Raw genomic sequence first — 19,745 nt, 5'->3', positions numbered from 1 at the left:
TGGATGGATGAAGGGATTTATTTATTTATTTCAAAATAAGGTAAGTGTACTGCCCTGAACACAGTCCATAACCACACCAGGACAGATTCAAATGATTCACACACAATGGGAGTTTCATAATTTTCAAACATTTTATTACATTTCCCTTATTTATTTTGTCTGTTTCCTTGTTTGTTTGTACGTGTATTTGTTTGATGGATAACTAGACTTGCCGATGAACCTTTTAGCCAGAACTCTAACCATAAGCACAAATAGTGCACGGTCATGAAATTACAAAGAGAATTTGACACAGGAGTACACTGATAAAAATAACATACTGGCAAAACAGGACACTGGACAAATGCATGGAAACAAGACATTGGTGGGATCATTCACTGTCAGGAGAACAGATTAGCAATCTAACACAGCAGAATAAATGACCGACTCGATAAATGACATAGTGGAATGATACAACAAAAGCAACACATCTGTGGCATGACAGATTATTAAGGTGACATAATGGACTGATGCAATAGGGACTGATGCGACAGTAGTGACACAATAGTTACATGACAAATTATGAAGCTAATGCCAAAAAAGAGATCAAAGAGAGAGAGAGAGAGTGTGTCTGTGTGTGTGCGTGTGTGTGTGTGTGTGTGTGTGTGTGTGTGTGTGTGTGTGTGTGTGTGTGTGTGTGTGCATGTTCTTGTTTGTCTGTGTGTGTGCCTGCATGTGTATGCTTATGTTTGTCTGTGTGTGCTTGCATTGTGGATGTTTCTGTGTGTGTATGTGTGTGTGTGTGTGTGTGTGTGTGTGTGTGTGTGTGTGAGTGAGTGTGTGTGTGCGTGTGTGTGTGTTTGCCCTTGTGTATGTGTATGTTTGTCTGTGAGTGCATTTGACTGTGTGTATGCGTATGTTTCTGTGTGTGTGTGTGTGTGTGTGTGTGTGTGTGTGGATGTGTGTGTGTATGTATGTGTGTATGTGTGAGTATATGTGTGTGTGAATATTGAATAAAAAGAAATATCCATGGTATCCCTCGAAGTCTTAGAAATCCCAGTATGCAACCTATTCAAAAACAAACCAAGCAGAAGCTTTGTAGTGTGGAGAATGTGAATTTCACTCCTTGAAATATATTATGCACCTAGTTCAGTAATAAAAACCGAACTTCAACATGCAAACTACAAAATAATAAAACAGTAGGTAGTCCCACAGTTTAGTTTAAAATGGAATATCCTTTATTGAAACACACAAACAAGTGATCCTAGTTGAATATAATGAAAAGCATTAAAGACATTCATTATTTATATATAATTAGGTTATTTGGAGCAAGGGAGTAGTTACAGAGGGTGGTTCTGGGCAAAACCCAATACACTTCCTTGCAAGCTGTGAGTTCCCCTGTCTGACCCAGGTGACTTATACCCTGTATTTAAACTTATTGAAATCACTACTCATTTACCCCAATGCCATATTCAGGGGTAATTTTAATTACCACACTATTAACTGGAAGCCATATACGACACCAAAAGTATAGGCACAGAGATTCCTGGATTTTGTTAACACAAATATCCTGTACCAGATTGTCAGTACAACAACCAGGGGTGCCACCATACTGGATCGGGCCCTCACTAATATGGCAGAGTGCTGCACACCCCCTAGTGTAATATCTTTCTTGGTGAGATCAGACCACAAAATGCTTTCCTTTGAAATAAAACTAAAACCTGGCCCTCCAGCTAACCCTGGAATATTCAGGAACTACTCTAAGGCTAATTTCCTGCTATTAAGTGAGAACCTGGCCAAATGTCAAGCCGCCTATAAACCCTGAGAACACCACTGTCTATGCAGAACTGTTCACAGAAACCATAAACAAGTATGTTGATAGTTGCATAGAGGCAGCTGTACCCATCAGGAAGAAGTATAGAACTAACTCAAAAACAAGCCACCCTGGTGGAATCACAACATCAATAGGCTGTATAACAGGAGGAAGAAAATCATGGCAAAAATTAGGAGGTTCAGCACCCAGCAGAATAAAAGCACTCTCGTCAAACTAAACAGAGGACAAATATAGTCTACCAAAGCCAAATTTGAGGTAAATTTACTCCCAGGCCAATGATAACCACAAAGCATCCTTTAGCTATGTCCGCATCTTCAACAATTGTGTGCAGAGCTCATTGTAAATGGAGCCACATATACTGAGCCAGAAGATATTTCATACCTACTGGCTGAAAAATTCAGCTCCTACTTTACCCCTCTCTCCCTCTCAACCTTCCCTCAAGAAATATCATCAAATATAACTCCCCTGCTCTCACTACGAAACAGGTCCTTACAGCTCTCCCTATGGCCAAGAAGACTGCATCAGTGGGCCCAGACAATATAGCAGGATGCCTTCTAAATAGCATGAAACATTACCTATCAGGCCATCTGGAATTCCTATTTAACTGTAGCCTCCAAACAGGCTTTGTACCTCATGAAAGGAGAACAGCAACAGTCATCCCTCAGCACAAAGGTGGGTCATATACAGACCCTGGAAACTATAGACCCATAAGTTTCACTAGTCTCATATGCAAAGCTATGGAAAGAATTATCATGAAAATGGTTGATAATGATATACCTACACACTGGATACAACCCAATTTGATTTCATCAAGTGTAGGTCATGCCTACTCAACCTGGTGGTCTTCTTTGAGAAGGTCACCAAAGCAATGGATGAGGACAAAATGGTTCACACTGTCTACCTTTAAATGACCAAGGCATTTGACCAATACCTACTTGGGCATTGCTGACAAACTCAAGAGGTTAGACACAAACCCTTATGTCACCTGGTGGATAGCTAACTGCGGAGTCCACCACTACAAAGAGGCCAGTCAGAAGTGCAATCTCTCAGGGATCAGTCCTGGGACCACTCCTTTTTGACATGTACTTGTCTGAAGTCAGGTCCAGTATCAGTGGCCTCTGGCTAACTAAATTTGCAGATGATTGCAAATTAGGAGCTGTCATTGAATACCACACCAACACAAATGGTCTCCAAGAAGGGCTGACACAGACAAACAACTGGTGTCAGAGCCAGAGAGTAAAAGTAAATTCTAAGAAATGCATAATAGTATCCTTCAGGAAGTTATTCATCCTTGGTAACTATCATATTGAAAATACAGCCATTAGAGTTGATCCAGTACTCAGGGACTTATGGACACACATAGACAATAATCTAGCCTTTGACCATCTCATGTCTACAGTAGGAAAATATTCTATGCTGTATAACTTTTAAACAAAGGTATGGCATCTAGATCCAAGGAAGTCATTGTTCTACTGTAATTGGCATTCATCAGATGTTTCATTGAGTAAAATGACCCCTTTGATATGTACCTAACTAGGCATATCCAACAATTGGAACATCCATAGAGGTTCCTCTCTAAAAGAACACACAGCGTAAGTAAAATGTCCTTTGCAAACCACCTCAAGGCCCTATCCTTGTATTCTGTCTCCCACAGGCTGTTGAGGGGAGATCTCTGCCTGGCATACAGGGCATTGTCAGACCCTTCATGTGATGGACCTCCTTTATATCGACAAGACAAACAGCACCAGAATTACCCATTCTAAATATTTAAATCTTGCTTGTGATATAAAGAGGACCTGCTGAAGAGACATGTATGTATTCTAGAAACTACCCTGTGTCTGGAACAGGTTGCCATCCGTGTGAAGCAGAGTTCCTCCATAACCCCATTCAAGTGTAACTTCAGCAATTGGATGGGGAACAGGAAGTTCATCCCTGGTTTGGCACCCATGTCTCTAATGGACACAGGCAACCTGTAAATGGTTAATCTCCCAGGCTCCTGCTTGTAATCAAGGGTACCAGAATTTATCAGAGATTTTGGATGCATGGCTAGGCTTTAAAAGGCCCTTGTGGTCATTAGCCTAGTAATCATCTATGAACCTAAAGTATGTATCTTTTATAAATGAGATGAGCGAGTCCATTCTCCTTAAACTGAAAGGACAGATTTTCAAGCTCTACCTATTAGATCTATGGCAAATGTAACTAAAAAGGCAAACCTTGACCTAGATATCAGGTCCATCATATAATGTTTTACAAAGCTATTTAGAAATTACCATGTAGCCACTGCACGAATGTCACTGAGGGCTGAATTTTAAAAGAAAAAGCTACTAAAGAACTCACAGGTGGTGACCCTTATGAAACGCAGGTAAAATCTTACTTTGTATAATAAAACAAAACCAGATACAGTCAGACATCTATCAAGGGACATTTTAGTTAGTTTTGTCCCAAGAAGTTGGGAGAAGAACTGACGCACATCTATGCTTTTTTTTCCCTACAGGATTTAGTTACATCCAAGTAGCACCTTAACTGATAATGGACATCCATACAGTGGAAAAGTACTCCCGAAGGTTAGACCAAGCCTGAATGAAGATAGACAAATGAATATATTGCTTTAAGTCATGTTTGCCAGCTTCTTTCAGTACAACAGAAGGACTGGTCCTGAGAATAATTATGCCCTTAAGAAAAAAACAAGCACGGAGGCTCATCCAAAAGACAATGACATTCAGAAGTTCTAGCTGAAATAAAAAGCAACCAAGAGAACTGTTTTCTAAGACAGAACTTTAAATTAGCTCAGGCAGGCTTGTGTTCATTTTTCTAAAACAACATATAAATCCTTGGGGGGCACTGTATCACATAATGGAGATCCCATTAGAAAAGCCCCTTTCAGAAAGGATTTCGAGAATTTTAAGGAAGTTCTAGATAAGCCACCCTAACCCTGGTGAAAATCAAAGATGGTCACCGCATGAGCTTTAATTAAAGAATGACTTAAACCAATGCCAATGATACTAGCTAAGTAGTCAAGTATCTACAGATGGAAGCAGAAAAGGGATCTAATCCATTTGAAATTACCCAAACCAAGAAAGGAGTTTTATTTGTCCCTGTAAGTTTTTTCTCATGCTAGGTTTCTTGAAGACAGTGAGAATGTTTATAAAGCTAAAGGAAAAAGTATGATTAATAGCAGCTACTGCAAGTGGGCAAGTCCAGTACTGAGCAACAGGAAGTAACTGGCCAGCTGAGACATGATTGATGAATGGAAACAGCATATGTCTTACTCCTAATAAGAAGGGTTTCTCCACTAGTTGTGATAGAATCATATCTACCAGGGCCACTATGGAGATATGAGAATGACCTTGAAAAACTTCACCTTCTAAATAAGTGTCATCAGCAAGGGGAATGGGGAAAAATTTATATAAGAGTCCAACTGGCCATTCCTGGGTTTGTGTCACTCAAAAGGCTCTCTACTGATGTAATGCAAGACAGAAAGTATCACTACATTTGTGCTGGTTGGATACAAAGAGAACACCTCAAGGTTTCCTCATTTTAAAAAAAAATTCTCATTCAGCAACTGCAGGACTACTTGTGAGTTAGAGATAAAGACTTCTTAAATTTATCCAGCAAGGAATTGGGCTTTAGGGAATGGTAGTTGCAAACAGCAAATTGTTGGCATGGCTAATCCCACATGGTCATAGCTTTTTAGCACTGAAGATAGGCTTATGTTCTCCTTTCTTGTTGATGTACCATACATCTGCCATGTTGTCCATTTGTCTGGTCAAAACTCCTGTTGTAGGGGAGTACTGCATGGCTTGAAGGCTCAGAAAACAGGCACTCATCTCCAGTATGTTGATGTGCCTATAGCGTTTAAAGCCATCTTGGCTCTTTAAAGACTATGTCCATTGTAATACATTCTCCACAGCAGTGACACGGTTTAAAGCCATCTTGGCTCTTTAAAGACTATGTCCATTGTAATACATTCTCCACAGCAATGACACGGTTTAAAGCCATCTTGGCTCTTTAAAGACTATGTCCATTGTAATACATTCTCCACAGCAGTGGCACAGTTTAAAGCCATCTTGGCTCTTTAAAGACTATGTCCATTTTAATACATTCTCCACAGCAGTGGCACGGTTTAAAGCCATCTTGGCTCTTTAAAGACTATGTCCATTGTAATACATTTTCCACAGCAGTGACACGGTTTAAAGCCATCTTGGCTCTTTAAAGACTATGTGCATTGTAATACATTCTCCACAGCAGTGGCATGGTTTAAAGCCATCTTGGCTCTTTAAAGACTATGTCCATTGTAATACATTCTCCACAGCAGTGGCACGGTTTAAAGCCATCTTGGCTCTTTAAAGACTATGTCCATTGTAATACATTCTCCACAGCAGTGACACGGTTTAAAGCCATCTTGGCTCTTTAAAGACTATGTCCATTGTAATACATTCTCCACAGCAGTGGCACGGTTTAAAGCCATCTTGGCTCTTTAAAGACTATGTCCATTGTAATACATTCTCCACAGCAGTGATGCACCTCTGGTAGCTGGAAGAGATGGAACGGATTGGCTAAGGAAAAATTATTGGCATATATCTACCACAATGTCAGAGCTATGCATAAATTAGGTGCTCTGTCAATGCTTTATTCTAAGAGCACTGGACCCAAGGACCACCGGAGAGTTCTTGTATAAATCTGAAGTAATATGGCAATGTATGCTGCCAGGAGATTAATGGCCTTAAGGCAGTAATAAAGCAACACTCTAAAAGACTATAGAACAACAGATCTTTTGGAGTCAAGCTCTCTTGGTGGGGCATCTTGATTTACATAACTGGTTGTCAAGGTTGTGGTCTATGAACATCAGACCTGAGATGTCTGTAGCTGAGACCTTTTTGCATTCAAGGTGATTCCTAGAGAACAATGTAATCCAATGAGAGGCTCACTTACCAACACTAAAACTGTTAAGGCAGGTATATCCAATGAAAGGCGCACTTAGCAGCAATAAAACTGTTATGGTAGGTACATCCAATGAGAGGCTCACTTACCAACAATAAAACTGTTATGGTAGGTACAGTGAGCAGCCAAGCATGCAGACAAAGGAAGTCATTAGTTCCCTGTAGATGAAGGTGCATAACCACCACAGACATGCATGTGATGAAGGCGCATAACCACCACATACATGCGTTTGGTGATGAAGGTGCATAACCACCACAGACATGCGTTTGGTGGTGAAGGTGCATAACCACCACAGACATACATGTGGTAATGAAGGTGCATAACCACCAAAGGCATGCTTGTGGTGATGAAGGTGCATAACCACCACAGACATGCATATGGTGAAGAAGGTGCATAACCACCACAGACATGCATGAGGTGAATATGCTGGGGCTAAGATGAGACCAGCTTGCATAGGTTCTTAGGTTTATAGGTAAATACTAGGCTATCGATTTGCAGACTATTACAAGCCTATCTAATAACCTGAGGTCAGAATCAAACCCTGTACCTTGCACTGGTGAATGTAAAATCTTAACCATTATGCCAACCTAACCACCTAGTTTAGAATTGTTAGTGACAGGCTCTGAATCTAAAACACAGATACATTCAGGTCAGTTTTTGAGATTTTATGTGGGCATAGGCATCCTGATGGTCTAAAGCCACATTTAATCACTTTTTACAAGACCAGGATGAACTAACTCCTCCAACACCATTCAAAATTGGGTTGAATGAGTTTAGGCTGTTAAGTCTAACATGGCCTGAGGGCCTTTGTATATTTTGGTTTCAAAAGGAACCTGGAGTATTACATGGATGTTGTTTGCTCTGCGAGGCCCTCCTGGAGGGTGTGTTTTTCTAAGGCCTTTAAATCCGCTATGCTTCATTTGCTTAAGGAACCTGGAGTATTACATGGATGTTGTTTGCTCTGCGAGGCCCTCCTGGAGGGTGCGTTTTTCTAAGGCCTTTATTACCGCTATGATTCATTTGCTTAAGGAACCTGGAGTATTACATGGATGTTGTTTGCTTTGTGAGGCCCTCCTGGAAGGTGCATTTTTCTAAGGCATTTAGTACCACTATGCTTCATTTGCTTAAGGAACCTGGAGTATTACATGGATGTTGTTTACTCTGCGAGGCCCTCCTGGAGGGTGCGTTTTTCTAAGGCATTTAGTACCGCTATGCTACATTTGCTTCCTATTTTTTGTTTTTCTTTTTTGAAAAGGCACAATATCTGGCACTGGAAAAGATGAGGCAGTAAGGATGATAGAAAGAGGATTTTCTAACCCCTGGATATCTCTGCAGTCCCATGATTGCAGATCTATATTTGTAATCAATTTCGAGGAGCCCCATACCTCCTTCAGAACAAGGAATATATAATATTGGTATACACTCAGTTTTATAAATCATTTAATAAGAGGGAAGCATTTTTCTTGTTTTCCTGTCCAACTGATTCGACACTTTTTTAGGCCAGTTAATCACTCCAAAACTGTAAGTTAGGACAGGAACAGCAAATTGGTTTATAGCCTGGAGTTTGTTCCTAGATGTCGAGACTGTTTTCAGTATTAATTTTAGTCTTCTAAAATATTCATTACTGTGTTTTGTTCACTTTTGTTTATGTCTTATGGCTGATCTTTCATCACTTCCCAAATATTTATACACTCCCTCTTGCTCAAGTTCTTTTATATCACATTCCTGTCCCAAACTGATGTTTTCTTGGTGCTGCAGCTTTCCTGCTTTAAAGGTTGCTTTTGCATATTTATCAAGAACAAATGACATAGGTTCACAGGGTCATAGAATATTACTAGCCTATTGACCTGAGCGTCTTTACAAGCTTAGCCATTAAATCCCAATATAATACTTGTCTATGCCCTAGGTTTTTCTAGCAAGGACTACCCATGCTTATATCATCTGAGAATGCTCGACCATTTGCAGTTGTGCTTTCAGTTTCTCATCTAATGAACTATACAGTTTTAAATCATGAATAAAGAGATGAGAAGTCTTTATACTTTGTTGTTTGTGGCCATGACCTAATCTATTAAGTAGACAGCTTAATGGGTTAAGGGAAAGACAAAAGAGCAGAGGTGACAAAGAATCACTCTGGAATATCCCCCTTTGAATTTTTATCCCTGGAATAATACTTTGCCTTTATCATTGCTTAGCTGTAAAGTGTTTGCCACTGTTTCATGGTTACTGTAAAGTAATTAATCAATGTAGGGTTGTTGTTGTGTCTTTTGGCTTTTCCCGGTTAGGGGGTCGCCACAGCAGAACTCCGGTTCGCTAATGATTGGCAGTAGATTTTTACGTGCCGAGTTGCCGGCCCTGATGCACAACCTTCAAAGAAGGTATGCCCATTCATGCATGTCTCCACACAGAAGACGCTCTAGCTGAGAATCGAACAGGACAACGTCTTACTGTGAGGCGACAACGCTACCACAGCACCACCACCGCAGTCAATTAATCAATGTATGGCGAATCTTATATATTTGTAAGCACTCTTTTATCCATGAATGTGGGATGCTGTAAAATGCATTTTTGTAGTCTATCCATGCCATACTTAGATTCTGCCTCTTTTTACAAATCTTCATTATGACTTTACTTAATAACAAATGATCCTTTGTTCTATGTGACTTTCTTTTGTTACTCTTTTGTTCTGTTGCCATGGTTGAGTTTTCTTTCTAAATGACTATAAACTCTGTTGGCATTAATTCCAGTGCATAGTTTGCACACTGTTGGAAGACAAGTTATTGGTCTATAGTTTGTAGGATATCTTGCAGGTTCACTCTTAAGGCGGAGTATCATTTTCCTGTTGTTAACCAGGTTGGTATCTGTTTGTCATGTCCATATAAGCAGCTCTTACTTATGGCTAAATCTTCATGTAAAGATGTTAATACTTTTAGCCAGAAGTTAGGTACTGCATCTGGGCCTGGGGTTTTCCAGTTAGGAGCTTACCTTAACTTTGTTTCAATTTCTCTGGCAATTACTTCATCCCATTTCATATCCTATATATTTGAACTCCTTACTGTTTCATCAAGCCGTTCAGCAGTTTTGTTATGTACCACAGGGTCTTCATAAATATTTCTCCAAAATGTGTCTATTTTTTATTTATTTATTTTTTTTGGTGGTGTTACTTTTTTTTTTTTTTTTTTGCTTTGTTTCTAGTTCTCTATAAAACATTTTTGGGTCATAAATGAATTGCTTATTTAGTACTTTTCCTTTATAATTATCTGCATATCTTCTAAGTTTTCTGCCTGTGCTGATATCTTTAGTTTATTACTTGCAATGGTGCATGATAGATCCTGGTCGACACAATCCCACTTTCAGGAATTACCAATAAAGTTAGCAAACTAAACGTTAACCCCTTTGTTGTAAGATGGATTGCTAACTGGCTCACAAACCAGACACACACTATCGAAGTGGGTGACTCCACATCAACCAGCAGACCTGTTACCAGGGGGTGCCACAGGGGTCAGTGTTGGGCCCCCTATTGTTTGGTATATACTTCTCAGAAGTTCAGGTGAAAACTAAGGGGTTGTGGCTGACCAAGTTTGCAGATTACTGCAAACTAGGTGCAATCACTGAATCCCCAAATGATGTCAGTATACTCCAGGAGGGTCTCACACAGACCAGCGAGTGGTGTATTAGTCACGGTCTCAAAATGAATGCAAAGAAATACATTATCATTCCCTTCAGCACAGACAACGTCCCCTCACACCTATCAAATCAACAACAATACCCTAAGTACCCATGAAGTGGTAAGGGACCTGAGATCACATGTTGACTGCAACCTTAACTTCGACCACCATGTGTCTACTGTAGTTAGGAAAGCTTTCTACGTGGCATACTTGATTAGTAAAGGCATCACCTCGAGAGCAAAGAAGTTAAAACCCCACTATACTCGGCACTTATCAGGTCTATAATTGAGTATAACACCTTGTTTGGCATGTACTGTGCTAAGCACCTACAGCAATTGGAGAGACCTAACAAACAAGACCAGGGGGCTCCAGCATGTGCCTTACACAGACCGATTAAAGCCCCTGTCATTATACTTCGTATCGTATAGATTTCTTACGGGAGATTTATGCCTGGCCTATAGAGCAATCCAAGTTCCAAACCTAACGTAAATGAAACAGGACTATGGCTACCCATTACAAGGACCTAAATATGGCCTGTAACTTAAATAGGACATGCTGGAGGGACAAATTTATCTCCCAGTGACTGCCATGTCTTTGGAACATGCGATCAATTCATGTGAAACAGAACATCTATGTGACACTGCTCACGAGGAACCTGGATGAGTGGATGCGGAACCATAAATTCTTAGCAGGGATAGAGCCCACAACCATCCTGGACATGGGCAGTCATCATTAAATGCAATCTTGTTTACTGACTAGCATTTCTATGGTGTAACACTGGGATGAAACAGCTAGGCTTAGAATGACCTCTAGGTCGATAGCCTAGTAATCTCCTTTGATCCTATGTTCTTATACTCCACGTTGCTTTTCTCACGTGTTTCTCTCTAAGTATTTTTGTTGATCTGTTCCCTCTTCCAAGCTCCTCTAACAGTGACACGTCTGTCTTAATTGCTTTATACATTTCGCTGTTCAATACTTCCAGGATGGCAATTGATTTCTTCCATACCTTTCCCTTACTGCCCTGTATTTTTGTTGTAAGACTTTATTATCTTTTATTCTGTTTACTTCTGTTATATCGCATGAATTTCTATGAACAGTCCTGATTTCTGTGTTCATTTGTTATATCAAACTTTTAACATTTTGAGTCTTACTGACTTTCTATAGCAATTTGTTTGATTGACGTTAATATGTCTTTCCATCTCTACTAAAGCAAGCAATTCTTCCCTTAGATAATTTTCTTCTAAACTGTGGGCATATTCTTTGTCCTCCATTTTCTACAGGCATTCTACAGAAAGTTCCAGAGCATCTTCCTGTGTCATACATTGCTCTTTCATATGGGATTTCACTGGTCTATCACTTCAGAACACTGACTGATTCGGAGTTGCCACAGTTTCCTGTTCCTTCCCTTGCTGCACAACTGAACTTTTGTTCCAGCTTCCTATGGAAAGCTCAAAAGTATCTTCATATGGAAACTGGTCAGAATTCTCATTTCACTTAAAATATAAACATCATTGGCAATTTTTTTATCAGGTTTTGTGTTGTCTCCCAGTACTTGGTTTCCATAAGTTGGTCCTTTTATAACATGTAGAGTATTATTTTTTATAAATTCTTCCATTTTTTGGTCAAATTTTCACAATGACTGAGAAATATCATTGGTTTATAACTCATGTGTCCTATTACACTGTAATAACTCAGTGTTAATTTTAATGAAAGCAGCTGAATAAAAATATTTGTATAATTGCCTGGCGCATTTCTCCCCGGGCCTCCTCTAAAAATGGGCTCTGTCCCAGATGGACTTTCTCATTAAACAAATGTTAAAAATAAAAAAATAAGTTCTTTCAGGACTAACATTTCCTTTGGAAACCAATATTAACTTATTACCAAAGAAATAGTTTTAGGAATTATATTGTGTGCAAATCGGAGTACTTAATAGCTTAAAGTCTACTGTACCCTATACAATACCCAATATATTATTTATCCCAGTGGGTTGACCTACTGCCTGATGGTAACCAGCAATCACAGCTTGATCCAGTAACCTTTTATCTTTGGAGCTTGGTGAGCATGATTTCTCCATTCAAAGTTGTTTGGAAAATTTAAGTTTCCAGGAAGTTAAAAGTATGCTACTATTAAAGAGATAACACATTTCCCTAATAACATTGTCATTATCATCCTTAGCTAATTTTGAGGTGTTGCAGAAACCAACAACATCCAGAGATAGCTTACCAATAGTAATGTTAACACTGATATTTTTGACTTTTTAACTGTTTTAATATATTTTTGAAAATCTGGCAAAATCATGGGGAAGTGATTGTGTCTGAATCATGGTTTACTAACTATGATGAAATCATAATTTACATCATAAACCCTACACTGAAGTTTTAAAAATATCTTCTTGAGGATTCTTTCATTTGTCATTAAAAATTACTTAATACACTTTATACACTTATAAACATCCAGCATTAGCAGGTGTTAATCTGGAAAAAATTCCAATATTTTGTGTTATGCTGAGCTATCATTTTATTACCACAATGACTGAGATAAAAAAATCCATTCCAAAGGCATGCTTTTAACACTAATGGTTTCCACAAGCTACTGTATTTCACCCCATTATATATACAAGGATCAGTAAAAAATGAAAGGCTGAAACAGTCACAAACTAAGAACAAAAATAAAATAAAAACCACGATCAGCGGGAAACGTGGGGTCCAACTTTAATAGTTAAGTAAAACAACTTAAAAACAACTTGGTGCTTTCTCCCTAAAATACACTAGGCTGAACACACCAGGGACATTAGAAATACAAGTACACACAGTGCTCTATACACGGACAGTGTCGGTTGTGAACATTTCAGAACATTTATATTTTTATCATTGATAGGGTGTATCTTAATGGAAGAGGTGGGAATGACAAGCTGAAGGTGGAAGCACAAGAAACTAAATGACAACTTAGATTAAATGCAACACAGAAACCTTGTCTGAATGACCACGCCTCCATTGCTGCTGTTTTAAAACAGAGGGCTAATGTACTTCAGTGTTTTTAATTTGTATTGAGTGTGTGTAGAAATGGTTACTATGGTTGGAGAAGTCAATTGTCAAGGTAAATTATTTAGACAAATGGAGAACAGTTTTTTGGAAGTGTAAAACATTGTTTGTCTCTTCTGATTGGCTGATGTGTTAATCATGTATTTAAACATGAATGCTTTTATTATACTCATGACTCTGAAGAAGTCTGGTGTATTTTAGGGCGAAAGCGCTAAGTCATTTTTAAGTCATTTTACTTGACTATTAAAGTTGCATCCTGAGTTACCCATTGACTGTGGTTTTTATTTTATAAATACAAGGATGCCTCAAGTTGGCATAATGGTTAAGTTCTTCGCCTCCCATGCATAAGGTACAAGGTTCAATCCTGACCTCCAACCAATGCATGTTTGGAGTTTGCACATTCTTCCTGTGTCTCTGTGGGGTTTCTTCCCATATCCAAAAAAACATGCTGAGGGTTTCCATCTCAAACTCACCAATGAACGGAGCTGTAGGCAGCACCACAGTCTCTACATGGTGCCCTATAGGGGGAAGAGTTCTACAAACCAACCCCTTTGGGCATCTACTGTGGTGCGCAGTATCCCAAGACAGGAGAACATGGAACACAGAATGTGTGCCGGGGCAGGACTAGCCACTCGACACTGTAAAAATATGGTTCCAGGTGATTCGGTCATGTTGACTAATGTCACCAAAATGAGCATGGGTAGTTACCAGTGATAAGTGGGTTGAGGACCTGGCCTACTCTGACATATGCCAGGGACCCTTGCTAACAGTGGCAGGGGTATATGTGCCCCTATTGGCCAGTGTGTGCCCACCATAAACCCCAGCAGCCCTTGGTCAATAAGCTGGCTATCCAGTGTCTAGTTGGCCAGCCTGGGGTACCTGGGATAGCTCTTTTGAGCGAAAGCTGGATGTAAAACCAAAACCAACCAACCTGCCAAACATGAACTGAGAGTTGCTATGCTTAATGTAGGTTCACTGACAGGATGCAGCTTGAAAATGGATGACATGATACAGAGGAGGCTGGACATCCTACATATCCAAGAGACAAGATGGAACAGCAGTGCAGCAAAGCCATTTGGCTTGGGATCCAGACTGTACTACTCAGGAGGAGGACAGGCTAGAAATGGTGTAGGAATTGTGGTAAGAGATAGGCTTCAGAAGGCAGCAAAGGACATCATCAGAATTAGTGACAGACTCATGGTAATCAGACTCCAGTGTAATGATAGGGCAGTATTCATAATCTCAGCCTATGCCCCACAACAGGGTTGTGATAGTTGATTTATTTATTATTTATTGCCATTTGTTAACCAGTTTGGTCCAACTGAGCCAGGGACCCACTTTCAGTGGAGACCCGAGGAGAAAAGCTCCAGATACAAGTAACAATTATACAACCCACACTGTGAAAGTAGCGGATTCCAAATCCGACATCAGACCAGTGACAAGTGGAGTACCACAGGGTTCAGTCATGGGTCCTCTCCTGTTTGGTATCTACTTCTCTGAAGTGCAGGCCAACACAGAAGGTCTTTGGCTAACAAAGTTTGCAGATGACTGCAAACTAGGAGCCATAATCGAAACTCCTAACGATGTGGACAAACTACAAAAGGGCCTCACCGAGACAGATACATGGTGTCAAAGCCAGAGCCTGAAGCTCAATGCCAAAAAGTGTATTGTCATCCCCTTTGGTAAAAACTCTGTACCCATGAACTACCACATAGCTGGTAGTCTACTTAATGCCAAAAATGTGATAAGAGACCTTGGGACGCAGGTGGACAGTAGTCTCTCCTTTGATAATCACATCGCCACAGTGGTCAGGAAATCTTTCTACATGGCTCATCTCATCACAAAAGGATTCTCATCCAGAAAAAAAGAGGTCATTGTTCCCCTCTACTCATCACTCATTAGACCCATTATAGAGTGCAACGCTCCTTTTGGTATGTATCTCACAAGACATCTACAACAACTGGAAAGGCCACAGAAATACCTCACAAAGAGGATTACTGGCCTCAAACAGATGCCCTATGCAGACCATCTCAAAAAACTGCAGCTTTACTCCATCGCATATCGCCTACTCAGGGGCGATCTCTGCCTAACATACAAAGCTATGTCAAACCCAGAGCTGTTGGACATGCTCCACTTAAAGAAATCCCAATCCCTCCGAGCTACATGCTCTAGGGACCTAAACCTTGTCACCACAATAAACAGAACATGCTGGAGGGATAGATTCCTGTCCCAGAGACTTCCCATACTCTGGAACAGACTACCTATCTATGTCAAACAGAGCTCCTCATTAGCAATCTTCAAGAAAAATCTTGATGATTGGATGGGAAATGGGAAATTCACCCCGGGGATCACTTCTGTGGCTCTACTCGACAGGGGCACAGGAAAATAATTTTCTTGGGTGGCAAAAGTCAGGGTACATTTTTTGGCTAGGCTTGTATGGGCCCTAGGGCCGATAGCCTAGTACCTACCTATGAACCTATGAACCTAAGAGAGAGCTACAATTACAATAGGTATACTAACAAGAAGTTATGCATCAAAAATAAAATCAACTATTTTAAACAGTTGTGTTCTAGTTGCAGAATGAAAGTAAAGCAACAGCAGTTACAGGACCTACTAGATAAAGCAGGACAACATGAATTACTGTTTATAATGTGTGACTTAAATGCACATATTGGGAAAGACAGAACAGGATATGAGAACTGCTTGGGTCTTCATGGGTGGGGTAACAGGAATAAAGAAGGAGAAGCCATTCTAGACTTCTGTCTAGCAAATGGCTTGCTAGTAGTTAACAAATGGTTCAGAAAGAGAGACAGTCACAAGATCACATACAAAAGTAGCCAACATGCAACTCAGGTAGACTTCCTCCTAGTAAGGAAAAGGAACTGGGGTAGAATTTGTGATTGCAAAGTCATCCCCAGTGAAACAGTCGGCCCACAGCATAAACCACTAGTTGCCGTAATCAGCTAGAAGCAGTGGTCAGAGAAGATTCTAAGGTCAACAGAGACCAGGCTGAAGACCTGGACGTTGACTGGAGAGAAAGTTTAATAGTTCAAGTAATTACTCAGTGCTCTAGCACTCCAAGAAGAGGCATGAATAAGGACTACAGAAAAGATATGTGGCCAAGCCAGGTATGGAAATAAGGTACATAAGGAAAGGTGGTGGTGGAGTGCAGAAGTCCAGGAAGTCATCAAAAGAAAGATGGAGTGCAGGAAGATGTGGGAGACAGAAAAGACTGACCAGGCTAGGAAGGAATACTGGTTGGCTAACAAAAAAGTTAAGAAAAAAGTTGCAATAGCAAAGAATAGGGCATCAGAGTCACTGTACCAACTTCTGGAAAGTGACTCAGTAAGGGGCACAAAGAAACTATATCAGGTTGCAAGGCAAAGACAGAAAGATAAAGAAGATAGTCAGACACCCTTCATAAGGGATGCCAGCAACACCCTGCTCACCAGCCCAAAGGACATCAAAGGCAGATGGAAGGAGTACATCCAGCAGCTTCTGAATGAAGAAAACCCCACAGAAGTTATACTGCCCCAAATACAGCCTACAATGAGAGAAGAAGAGGAGCCCACCCTAGAAGGAGTAAGAACAGCACTTAGGAAAATTAAGTCAGTGAAAGCAGCAGGCTCAGATGAGGTCACAGCAGAGATGATAAAGATGCTGGGTGAGATGGGGAGAAATGGCTCCTGAGGGTAATAATAGCAGTGTGAAGAGAAAGGCGTATCCCAGATGACTGGAGAATAAGCATACTCATGCCAGTGTACAAGAACAAAGGGGACATCCACAAATGTGGGCAGTACAGAGGCATCAAACTCTTATCACATAGGTTCATAGATAGGTACTAGGCTATCGGCCCAAGGGCCTAAGTAAGCCTAGCCAACAAGGCTCCCTGGTTTACACCACTCAAAAAAGTTAATTTCCTGTGTCCCTGTCGAGCAGAGCCACAGAAGTGATCCCCGAGGTGTATTTCCTATGTCGCATCCACTCATCAAGATTTTTCTTGAAGAGTGCTAATGAGGAACTTTACTTGACATAGATGGGTAGTTTGTTCCAGAGCATAGGAAGTCTCTGGGACAGCAATCTACCCCTCCAGTATGTCCTGTTTTTGTGGTGACAAGGTTTAGCTCTCTAGAGCGTGTAGCTCGGAGGGATTGGGATTTCTTTAGGTGTAGCATGTCCAACAACTCTGGGTTTAACATAGCTTTATATGTTAGGCAGAGATCTCCTCAGAGTAGGCCATATGCTACATTGTAAAGCTGGAGTTTTTTGAGACTGTCAGTGTAGGGCATCTGTTTGAGGCCAGTAATCCTCTTTGTGAGGTACATCTGTGACCTTTCCAGCTGCTGCAGATGTCTAGTGAGGTACATTTAAAAAGGGGTGTTGTACTCTAAAATGGGTCTAATGAGTGCAGAGTAGAGGGGAACAATGACCTCTTTTTTCCTGGATGAGAACCCTTTTGTGATGAGGTGTGCCACATAGAAGGATTCCCTGACTACTGTGGGGATGTGATTATCAAAGGAGAGTCTACTGTCCACCTGGGTCCCTAGGTCTCTTATCATACATTTGGCATTAAGTAGACTGCTGTTTATGTGGTAGTTCATGGGTACAGAGTTTTTACCAAAGGAGATGACAATGCACTTTTTGGCATTGCGCTTGAGGCCATGCCTCTGACACCAGGCATCTGTCTCAGTGAGGCCCTTCTGTAGGATGTCCACATCATTTGGGGACTCGACTATGGCTCCTAGTTTGCAGTCACCTGCAAACTTCATTAGCCAGAGGCCTTCTGTGTTAGCCTGTGCTTCAGAGAAGTAGATACCAAACAGGAGAGGTCCCAGGACTGAACCCTGTGGTACTCCACTTGTCACTGGTTTGAAGTCAGATTTGGAGTCTGCAACTTTTACAGTGTGGGTTCTGTCAGTGAGCCACTTGGCAACCCATCTTGTGATGTAGAGATCTATACCTAGTTTAGTGAGTTTAGCTATAATTCCAGAATGGGGAATGGTGTTGAAAGCCTTGGTGAGGTTAAGATAGGCTGTGTGAACCACCTTACTCTCGTCTACGGCTTTGGTGACTGCCTCAAAGAAGTCGATCAGGTGCAGAAGGCATGATCTGCCTTTCACAAACCCAAACTGGGTCAAGTCCAGAGTTTGGAGGTTACCAATGTCTTTGTTTATGAGTTCCATGATGATATGTTCCATGGCCTTGCAGAACAGGCTCATCAGGCTAATAGGGTGATAATTCCCATGATCAGTGGTGGCTCCCCCTTTGTGGAGTGGGATAACTATTGCTGTGCGCCATTCAGTGGGCACAAAGCCTGACGTGAGACTATGATTGAACATAGTACTTAGGTGGGGAGCCAGTTCGTTCTGAAGTTCATGTAAAACACAGCCTGGGATGTTGTCCAGTCCAATGGATGCTGTGTTTTTGGTTTTAGAGAGTGCAGTTTTTACCTGCATAGATGTAATTACAGGGACTCTGCATTCTTCCTGTATAGATATGGGCCTTTTATGGGGTGGGGGGTAAAGTTAGCACTGAACCTAACTGCCAGGATGTTGGCAGTATCAGTTGGTTCTGTAATTTTCTTGCCTTTGTGCTGTAACTCAGAGCAGATCTGGGCGTTGCTATCGATATTCTTGACATAGCTATAGAATGCTTTGTGGTTGCCCTTAGAATCAGTGGCAATTTTGTTTTCATAGCTAGCTTTGGAGAATCTTATAAGGGATCTTCTTACTGAGGCTGACCAGGGAGCTCCTCCACTCATGGGATTTTCCTCTCTTTTGCAACAGTTTCTTCCTTCTGTTGTAGAGTTTGTTTATGGCAGGGGAGCACCAGAATGGCTTCCTTTTTTTCAAGGATAGCATCTTAGTTCTGTTTGGGATATCACGATCCATGCACTCGTATAAGTGCTTATAGAGTGCATTTGTGTAGGATTCAGCAGTCGTAACTGTATTGTCCATCTGCATGTGTGTCATCAAGTTTGCCACTTCTGTCTTAAGAAGCATGAAGTTGGCTTTAGAGAAATTTTTTACAGTGGTGATTAGTTTATGGTCAGATCTGACCAATGAGGAGTTGACTTCAGGTGTGGAACACCGGTCACTCATTTTGGTAATGACTAGGTCTAGGATATTGTTGCCCCTGGTGGGGTTGTGGATAAGTTGATCCAGGGCATTGGAATTTATGAATTCCAGAAATCATTGAGCAACAGAGTTGGTACATGAGTAGTTTTCCCAGTTAATAGTGGGGTAGTTGAAATCGCCCATTATTGGGGTGTTTGGTTGAACCCTAATA

At 40.8% G+C, this 19,745-nt stretch overlaps 1 protein-coding gene across 1 annotated transcript in view; it reads left to right on the top strand.

Moving 5' to 3' along the window:
* The window catches only part of LOC122812307 (complement C3-like), a 2,177,376-nt gene that overhangs the window by 598,764 nt on the left and 1,558,867 nt on the right, over window positions 1-19,745 (top strand). The gene's annotated exons all lie outside the window — the stretch shown is intronic.

Source organism: Protopterus annectens, chromosome 9.part0, assembly GCF_019279795.1.
Source record: "Protopterus annectens isolate FY-2018-M chromosome 9.part0, PAN1.0, whole genome shotgun sequence".
Classification (NCBI taxonomy): Eukaryota; Metazoa; Chordata; order Ceratodontiformes; family Protopteridae; genus Protopterus; species Protopterus annectens.
The sequence above is the reverse complement of the archived record's forward strand: the minus strand, read 5'-3'. Positions and strand labels throughout refer to the sequence as shown.